Source organism: Sarcophilus harrisii, chromosome 6, assembly GCF_902635505.1.
Source record: "Sarcophilus harrisii chromosome 6, mSarHar1.11, whole genome shotgun sequence".
Lineage (NCBI taxonomy): Eukaryota > Metazoa > Chordata > Mammalia > Dasyuromorphia > Dasyuridae > Sarcophilus > Sarcophilus harrisii.
Window position 1 is genome coordinate 166,568,035 of NC_045431.1, and position 10,565 is coordinate 166,578,599.

Consider the following 10,565-nt stretch of genomic DNA (forward strand, 5'->3'; position numbering starts at 1 on the left):
AGTCCAATTCTTCTTGTGCAGCAAAAATAACTGTATGGATATGTATACATATATTGTATTTAACTAACATATTTAACATATATTGGTCTACCTGCCATCTGGGGGAGGGGGTTGGGGAAAGGAGGGGAAAAATTGTAACGAAAGGTTTTGCAATTGTCAATGCTGAAAAATTACCCATGCATATATATTGTAAATAAAAAGGTATAATAATAAAAAAATTACTAATTTTGCACTAACTGTGCATTTTTCTTCATTTTATTTTCTTTTGTTAATCTTTCTTTCTTTTTATCCTGTCCCTCCTTAAAAATCTGTATTGTTTCTGGCTATTGCTTTCTGTCTTTATTTTCCTTTATCACCTTTCCCTCCTATTTCTCTGTTGGGTAAGCTAGATTTGTATTATTAAAAGAGTACACTATTTCTCTCTCTTTCTCTTTGTCTTTCTCTCTGTGTGTCTCCATCTTTCTCTGTGTGTGTCTCTGTCTGACTGTCTCTCTTTCTATTTCTCTGTCTCTGTCTGTCTCTGTCTCTCTGTCTCTGTCTCTCTACATCTCTCTGTGCTCTGTCTCTGTCTCTCACTTCTCCCTCCCTCTTTCTCCTTCCTCTCTCTCCATCCATCCCTTCATCCCTCATCCCCTCCATGTCTCTTTTTTTCTTTCTGTCTCTTTTTGACTCTCTGTCTTTGTCTCTCTTGTGTATATGCATTCATATGTATATAATTTTATTCTTTGAACTAATTTTAATATGTGTATTATTTAAATGTTGCCCATCCCACTACCATTTTGCCTTCCACTATAAAAGTTCTTCCTCATGTGCCTCTTTTATATGTGATGATTCCCCCCCCCCTTATTTTCCTCCCAGGGAATTCCTCTTTCTCTCCTACCCGTTTTTTTTTTTTTTTTACATCATTGCAACATAATCAACTAGCTTTTTCTCTCTATTTCTATTTTAAAAAATTACTAACTGTCCTAATAAAGATAAAATTTTTAGAAATTAAATATCTCTTCTACTCTTACAGAAATGTAAACAATTTAACATTAATAAGTTTACTTTGATTTCTCTTTCATGTTTTTTTTAATCTTCTTTTTGCATCTTGTATTTGGGAGTCAAATTTTCTATTCATTTCTGTCCTTTATATAAGGAGTGGTTGATAGTCCTCTTACACTAAATATCCATGTTTTCCCACAAAAGATGATATTTAGTTTTGCTGGGTATATTATTCTTGATGTAATCCTGGATCTTTTCTCTTTTAGAATATCATATTCTAAATTTTCAATTTGCTACTTTAATGATGTAGCTACTAAATCTTGTGTGATCCTGACTATGGCTCCATGGTATTTGAATAGATTTCTTTTTCGCTGTTGAAGTATTTTCTCTTTGTCCTAGGAACTCTAGAATTTTCCTAGGAGTATTCATCTTGAAATTTCTTTCAGGAGGTGCTTGGTATATTTTTTCAACTTTTATTTTGCTCTTAGGTTCTAGGATATCAGGACAGTTTTCCTTGATAATTTCTTGAAATATGATTTCCAAATTCTTTTATTTGATCATGGCTTTCAGGTAGTCCAGATTTTTTCTTTTCCGAGGCAATCGAGGTTAAATGACTTGCCCAGGTCATACAGCTAGGAAGTGTTAAGTGTCTGAAGCCAGATTTGAACTTAGGTCCTCCTGACTTCAGAGCTAGTGCTTTTTCCACTGTGCCATCTAACTGCCTCCTAGTCCAGTAATTGTTAATTTTCCTCTCCTCATTCTATTTTTCAGGTACGTTGTTTTTCAATTGAACTATTTCATATTTTCTTTTATTTTTTCATTCATTTCACTTTTGTAGAGAACTTTACTGTTTGCAAAATGATTTATATTCATCAGCTCAATTGAGCCACACAACATCCCTGTTTATTTCCCCCCTTCTAACAATTGCATGAACTGCCAGGGACATCATCATTCATGATATTTGCAGTCAGAGGCCATAACTTTGAATTTGGCTACAAACTATCTGTGTCAATGGATTCTCTGGTTCTTCACTTCCTCATTTAAAGCAAATGAGTTGAAGTAGATTGTCTCTAAAGTATTGTCCAGCTTTAAATCTATTATGATGATGACAGAGGAGCTTGAAACAAGTAATGACTCTAGACTCAAAGCATCTTGATTCATATCTACTTCTAATATAACCTATTTGATCTTGGGGGAATCATTTTTAACCTCTATTGATTTCAATTTCTCCATCTGTAAACTGCTTATGAAAAATTCTAGTCTCTCATGTCCATTCCAACTTTAAATATGTGATGATGAAGATAACTAGGTTTTCTGACAATGCTGAATGAAAAATACAGAGGGGTTCTTCTAAACTCATAATCAAGAGGGAACTAAACTTATACTCTAGAGGGGCAAACAGAAATTATTAGAATAGTTTAAAATTTTACTCTTTTATGAGAAACTTGAAGTAAATCCTGGAAAACATTTCAGAGAGCATCAAATCAAAATTTTTGTTCTAAGGCTATGATATCTCAATATGGCTTAGGATTTTATGTGTGTGTGGGGGGGCAACTTCTTTAGCAATTCATCTATATACTGGAAATTTCATGTATTCAGTAAGATCAGATGCTTAACATATGTGAGATGATTCCAAGATGCCATTTGTTTCTCAATCACATTTTAAAAGTAAATGAACAGGAGAGGGATACTACTATTGAATTATTCCATGTGATTTATAAGTCTCAGTCACTGGCTCATGTTTTTAATGCTTTCTTTATGTTATAGATACCATGTGCATTATTATGCAGGCCTTGATGTTCCAGTGCAATTAAAATAATTCCTACTGTGACTAATTTTGAAAATAAGACCAAAAGAGAACAATCATTAGTCCATGGGAAAAATGACTTTGGGGAATCACTTGAACAACTCATGAGTGTCAAAAGCAATAATACAACCAATGCTGAATATAAAAAAGCACAAATATCTACTTTTTCTGAGGTTATTTTTTTATCCAGCTTACTGCTGAGCCTAAGGATCAACAAGTACAGCTTTACAGAATACATGAGAAAAAAATTGCAATAACATTATTAGTTTTTAAATTAATTTATTGTTTTTCAAAGATGTGTCCATTTTTAGGAGATGAGGACTACAGATGATACAACTAATCTGTATACAAACTTTAAAGTTATAAAAAAAGATGGGAATTTGTTAAATACAGGAAAATAAAAGTTAAGGCCCACAAAGGATGCTGGAAAAAGAACATTTGAAGTCAAATTAAAAGATGTAAAGTAAAGGAAACAGGATGCTCGTTTGATTAGGATGGTGTTTGTAGGCAGGACTTATGTTTTTCACCAGATGAATTCTGAGGTTTGTGCTAAAGGAAAGGTTTTAAGAGTCATTACACAGCTTGTTCTAACCTCCTAGTGCTCATTACTTCCTAGATATGGTACTTGAAGAAACTATAAATAGGGCTCAATTTAAAAATGTTTCACTATATTTCTGAGTCACAGATCCAGAATACTTTTAAAAAGTACTCATGTTTGGGACATGTAAATGATCTTTAAAAATATTCATAGAAAAAAATAAATAAAAATAAAAACAAAAAAAATATTCATAGAGAATGGCTTTCTGGGGAATAACATAGTTATTCATGAAAAAGTATTGTCTAGCTATTTAAATGGAGAAAGAACAGTACAAATAAGCTTATTACTTCTTTACGTAACTCCAGATAGTGAAGATCATCCCCCAAAAGGGTCACAGGATAGAGAGGACATTTTTGTGTTATATAATTCAGTAGATCCTTGTGATTTAACTGTGTCATATGGACAGAATTGAAGAATATTTAGGGGTCTGATGGGGACAGATCTTTCTGCTTGGAAGAGTAGATTGTGAAATTTTCAGGGCAAAGCATTTAAATCTGTGAAATAGATGAAGACTACAAACCAGTGTTTAGTTTTTTTTTTTTTTTTTTATTAATGGTATAGAAACAAGAAAATGATGGAGAGGCGATTAATGATTCAGATTAAAGGTAAAAGTATGTCACACATCTTCAGAGAGCTAATTGTTCAAACATTTAATGTCAACACCTGATTTAAATCTTTTTAGTATAATGAATAACTCTTCCCTGGCAGACTTTATAAGAGGAGGCTTTTATTATCCTACTGATAGCTTTGAGATAATAGAATCATAGAATCCCAGATATAGAATTGGAAGGACCTTTGGATGTTATTGAAGTCAGCTCTACAATATAGCTTTTAACTCTAACAAGGGGGCACATGAATAGTTTGACTTGAGTAGTGAACCCTTCAGCAAGATATGCATTTCCTTAATCTTTTTCTTGCCCTCTCTCTTTTCCCAATGATCCAGGAAGCAGCAGCAATATGGCTCACTGGCCATGTTGCTTCCTTGCTCAGTTATCTCTGGGAAATCTCTTATTACTCTCAAATAAATTATAAAGTTCTGTCTCTTAAGATCTTGAATGACTTGGTTCCAAATCCATTTTCAAAGGTGAAAGAAGATAAAATAAATTTCATGTTAAAGAGAGATTCCTTATTTAAATGATGGAATTCTACATACTAAAGTATGTACAGGTATTCAGGTAGAGGGTTTAATGAATAAAAAAATTAACTAAATAGGTGAACAAATAATTACCAAATAAATGTTTCTATCTATTTATCTATCTTTGTTTTTCCTAAATAATGAATGGTTTCTTTTACTGGGCCTTGGGGTACAATAAGATTATTAGTTGAGATTAAATATTAGCAGAAAATCAAGTGAACAAACCTCAACAATGAAGAGTATTATTGAAATAGGGGATTATATAATTTAGGTTGAGTAGGAAGGGAAGTGAGACCCTTCAAGAGTATATTGACTATAAGAGTAGTCATCAATGGGAAGTTATGGTGAGTAGGAAAAACAGATCTACTCAGAACAATGGATTGGAAGAGGTAGAAAAAATAGAAGATGATGGTCAAAAAAGGAAAATATGAGACCTGAGGAAGGAAAAAGCTAATTTTGGTAAGAAAATATAGAGACATGCATAGACACACATGGACACACAGACACACACACTGTTTTATTAAAGGCAAATGTTAGCTTAGACTCCACAGTGCTGAAAAATAAAAATACAAACAGAAAATACAAACATAAAAATACAACAGAAAATACAAACAGAAAACAGACAGGAAAGGGCATAGATGATTTAGAAGGACATTATTGTCTCTAATGAAATTATGAGTTTTTTGTTTACTTATCACAGACTTGTAAACAAGCAAAATATACCTTGAATTATGCAAATTGTCCAATATGCTACCTCAAAAAGTGGAAATTATGTTTTTTGGTATTTTATTTTTCCAAATTAATTGCAAAAAAATTAAACATTCACTAAAAAAGAGTTCCAAATTCTCTCTTTTCTTCCCTTCCCTTATCCATGAGAGAGTTAGAAATTTGATACAATTTACACATGTGCAATCACGTAGAACATAATTCCATATTAGTCATGCTATGAAAAAACAAAACAAGAGGATGAGGGGTGGAAGTGAAAAATAGCATGTTTTTATCTTCATTCATAAACCATCAGTCCTTCCTCTGCAGAGGGAGAAGATTTTTCATCAAAGATCTTTAGCAATTTTACTGGGTTATTGTAATGCTAATAATAACCAAAACAATGTGCTCCCAGTTCTACTCACTTCACTTATGTGTCTTTCCAGGCTTCTCTGAAAATATCCTATTCATCATTTCTTACAGCACAATAGTATTTCATTACAAAGTACATACCACAACTTATTCTGTCATTCCCTAATTGATGGCCATCTCATATTTCCAAATGTTTTGCCACCATTAAAAGAGCTGCATAAATATTTTTTTGCACAAACAAGTATTATTCTTTTCTCTTTTTAAAAACTCTTTGGGATGCAAAATTAATAGTAATGTTTCTGGGCCAAAGCCTTTTGGACATATGTAATATTCTTCTCCAAAATATTCTCTGGGAGCAGGTTTCTTGGGGGGCTTCTGGACGCAGCCTTAGTTTCAGTTCAGAGTAATTACCCCAAATGTAGCCAGGAGTTAAAGTCCAAATCCTTTATTTTCTCCTTCAAAGTCTTGTCTCCTTCACTTGGGGATCGGCTAGTTTTTCTTAAAGGCTTTCTGTAGTCTTGGGTCCAAGAGCTTAAGCTGCCTTCTATGGCTTGTGAATCTCCTCCACTGAATCCTGGCTTCTGAATATTGCAGAGTGAATCCTGGTTGAGGGTCCTAGCTTATATATGCTCTCTTAAAGGTGTGAATCTTGTAGGACTCTAGTAAGTACTAAGTACATAATCATTGTCTCTGTCAATTCCAGTGACTTAGCATCTTGTTTCAAATTCTGGCCCATAACATCTCTTTGTAGGATCCAATCAATCATACTGAACCATGCTAAATTAGATAATTATTGTCTCTACCAATTCCACTGTCTAAGTACCTTGTAAGAATCCTAACATCTCCCGCTGTCATTTGATTTAGAAAATAGGTGGTCATGACCTCCCTGACTTCTCAAGGAGATAAGAACTGCCCCAAAAGAAGGTGATCACATCTTCCCTGACTACTCAAAAAAGGAGTGAAAACAGCATAAAAAGGAGGTGATCACACCCTCCATGACATCTCAGGAAGGGAGATGAAAACACCAAAGGAAATGGGAAATCAAATCAGATTAGTGGGTTTCTGAAGGGCTCACTCTTTTTTTTTTTTTTTTTTACATGACCAAAACATTATTTTGCTGTACAAAAAGAATCAGACTCTGAAATATTGTACAATTAGCTAGTGAAGGAAATCAAAAATGCAGGTGGGCATAAATATAGGGACTGGGAATTCAATGTAATGGTTTTTAGTTATCTCCCAAAGTTCTTTCTCTGGGCATAGTTGGTTCAGTTCATTACTGCTCCACTGGAAATAATCTGGTTGATCTCGTTGCTGAGGATGGCCAGGTCCATCAGAACTGGTCATCATATAGTATTGTTGTTGAATTATATAATGATCTCCTGGTCCTGCTCATTTCACTCAGCATCAGTTCATGTAAGTCTCTCCAGGCCTTTCTGAAATCATTCTGTTGGTCATTTCTTACAGAACAATAATATTCCATAATATTCATATACCACAATTTATTCAGCCATTCTCCAACTGATGGACATCCATTCAGTTTCCAGTTTCTAGCCACTACAAAAGGGCTGCCACAAACATTCGTGCCAATACAGGTCCCTTTCCTTCATTATAATCTCTTTGGGATATAAGCTCAGTAGTAACACTGCTGGATCAAAGGGCATGCACAGTTTGATAACTTTTTGAGCATAGTTCCAAACTATTCTCCAAAATGGTTGGATTCGTTCACAACTCCACCAACAATGCATCAATGTCCCAGTTTTCCCACATCCCATCCAACAATCATCATTATTTTTTCCTCTCATATTAGCCAATCTGACAGGTGTGTAGTGGTATCTTAGAGTTGTCTTAATTTGCATTTCTCTGATTAATAATGACTTGGAGCATCTTTTCATATGACTAGAAATAGTTTCAATTTCTTCATCGAGAATTTGTTCATATCCTTTGACCATTTTTCAATTGGAGAATGGCTTGATTTTTATAAATTAGAGTTAATTCTCTATATATTTTGGAAATGGGCCTTTATCAGAACCTTTGACTGTAAAAATATTTTTCCCAGTTTATTGCTTCCCTTCTAATCTTGTCTGCATTAGTTTTGTTTGTACAAAACTTTCAGTTTGGTATAATTGAAATTTTCTATTTTGTGATCAGTAATGATCTCTAGTTCTGCTTTGGTCATAAAGTCCTTCCCCTTCCACAGGTCTGAGAGGTAAACTATCCTGTGTTCCTATAATTTATTAATAATTTTATTCTTTATGCCTAGGTCATGAACCCATTTTGACCTTATCTTGGTGTACAGTGTTAAGTGTGGATCAATGCCTACTTTCTGCCATATTAGTTTCCAATTTTCCCAGCAATTTTTATCAAACAGTAAGTTCTTATCTCAAAAGCTGGGGTCTTTGGGCTTGTCAAAGACTAGGTTGCTATATTTGTTGACTGTTTTATCCCTTGAACCTAACCTATTCCACTGATCAACTAATCTATTCCTTAGCCAATACCAAATGGTTTGGTAACTGCTCTCTATAATATAGTTTTAGATCTGGTACAGCTAAAGCCACCTTCATTTGATTTTTTTTTCATTAATTCCTTGAAATTCTTGACCTTTTGTTTTCCATATGAATTTTGTTGTTATTTTTTCTAGGTCATTAAAATAGTTTTTTAAGAGTCTGATTGGTATAGCGCTAAATAAATAGATTAGTTTAGGTAATATTGTCATCTTTATTATATTTACTCGCCCTATCCAAGAGCATTTAATATTGTATCAATTGGTTAGATCAGACTTAATTTGTGTGAAAAGTGGTCTGTAATTTTGCTCCTCTTTTTATCCCTCCTTCCCACCTTATTCTGCCATCATCCCTTTTCCATATCTACTTCCCTTTTTTATGTTATATCAGTACAATCAAATTATACATGTATTCTTTTTGTATATCCACAACAGAAATACAATTCTCAAGAGTTATTTTTACCTTTTCTGCATCTCTTGAGTTCTATGGTTTGGAGATCAAATTTTTTGTTTAGTTCTGGTTTTTCTTCAGAAACAAATGGAATTCATTTGTTTCATTAAATGTCCATCTTCTTCCCTGGAAGAAAATGCTCAGCTTAGCTAGGTAGTTTATTCTTGGCTGCAACCCAAGTTCTTGTGCCTTTCAGAATATTATATTCCAGGCCCTTCGTTCCTTTAATGTGGAGGCAGCCAGATCTTGGGTGATCCTTATTGTGGCACCTCGGTATTTAAATGGTTATTTTTTGGCTGCTTGTAAAATTTTTTCCTTAATCTGATAGTTCTGAAATTTTGCCACAATATTCCTTGGTGTTTTTATTTTAGGGTTTCTTTCAGAAGGTGTTCGATGAATTCTTTCAATGCCTATTTTACCTTCTGATTCTATTACATCTGGGCAGTTCTCTTTGATGATTTCTTGTAAATAGTATCTAGGCTCTTTTTTTCATCATAGTTTTCAGAAGTCCAATAATCCTCAGATTATCTCTCCTAGATCTATTTTTCCAAGTCTGTCGTTTTGCAAGTAGATAATTCATGGTTTTCAGTTGGTCATTTTTTTTGTTTGCTTGACTGATTCTTGCTGTCTCAATGAATCATTAGTTTCTATTTGTTCAGTTCTAATTTTTAAAGAATTATTTTCTTCTTTTTGTATTTTACTTCTTTCTGTATATGTCTAATTGAGTTTTTAAATGTATTGTTTTGGTCTGTGGAATTTTTTTCCATTTCACTAATTTTTTTTAGTGAATTATTTTTCTTTTCAATTCACAAATCCTACTTTCTTGTGAGTTCTTTGTCTTTTCAATTCACAGATCCTACTTTCTTGAGTTCTTTTTTTTTCAATTCACCAATTTTGTTTCCCTCACTTCCTAATTTTTCTTTTTCAACTCGTATTTCAGGAAGTTGTTGTTCTCTTTGGCTTCCTTTCCTTTCCCCATTTATCTTCTAACTCTCTTTTTGGCTTTTAATGGTCTCTTCTGAAGGCATCATGTAAGGAGGACAGTCGTGCATGTTTGCTGTTTGAGGTCTCTTCAGGTTTTTGGACCTGCTCTTTTTTCTGCATAGAAGCTGTCGATCGTTCTTTTCATTTTTTTTCATGTTTTAAAAGCCTTTAGGGTGGTCTCCTAGGCAAGGGGTTACCAGCTTCCCTGTAGGCAGGGAGAGTTAAACCCGAATTCGGCTCAGGTTGGGGTGCTCTGAGTGAGGTTGTCCCTTCCCCAACAGGAATATTCGAGGCCCAGCTTCAAAGTGCCCAGTAGGGCTGTGTGGGTTACGTTGCCCTTGGCTAGAGACTAAGGGTGAAAGTGTCACTGCCCCGGCCGGAGCCTCTTTGGGACTGTGGTTTAGCTGACCCGACCCCCCATTCCACCAAATTCTGCCCAGTGTCTCTGATGCTCAGCCCTGGGAAACTCTATGGCCCCAAGCTGGCTCCCACTGCTCAGATTGGAGGCTAACCGGCTCGTCCTCCTGCTGTGCAGGATACTGCCCAAGGGAAACCCTGTACTGTGGGTTGGGATTGTGCCTTGTGCTGGATCTGTGCTTTCCTTTCGGTTTTGAGCTCTCCTCGGAACCTAATTTCTCTCCCAGTCTGTGTGATCTCCCCTGGCCCCGGAACCACCTTTTTGGCGAGACTGCAGATTTTCTTCGGCTGGTGGTTGCTATTCTTATCTTTACGAATTGTAGCAATCAAGACTATTTTTGAGGCTCGATATAATATTGATAGAGAGGGTAAGAGAAGAGCTTAGATAGTAGCGTGTGCCTTCTCCGCCATCTTGGCTCCACCAAGGGCTCACTCTTAAAACAGGTATACATAAATCCATCAATATGGGAGGTATTACACATAATTACATAAATTACATAAGCACATAGTAACATAACACAGGCTAGTAGTGATGTAACAAATAACATGAATCAACATGAGGAATTATACATGTCCATAAGTCCTAGGAAATAGTCCCAAAGGAATCTATTG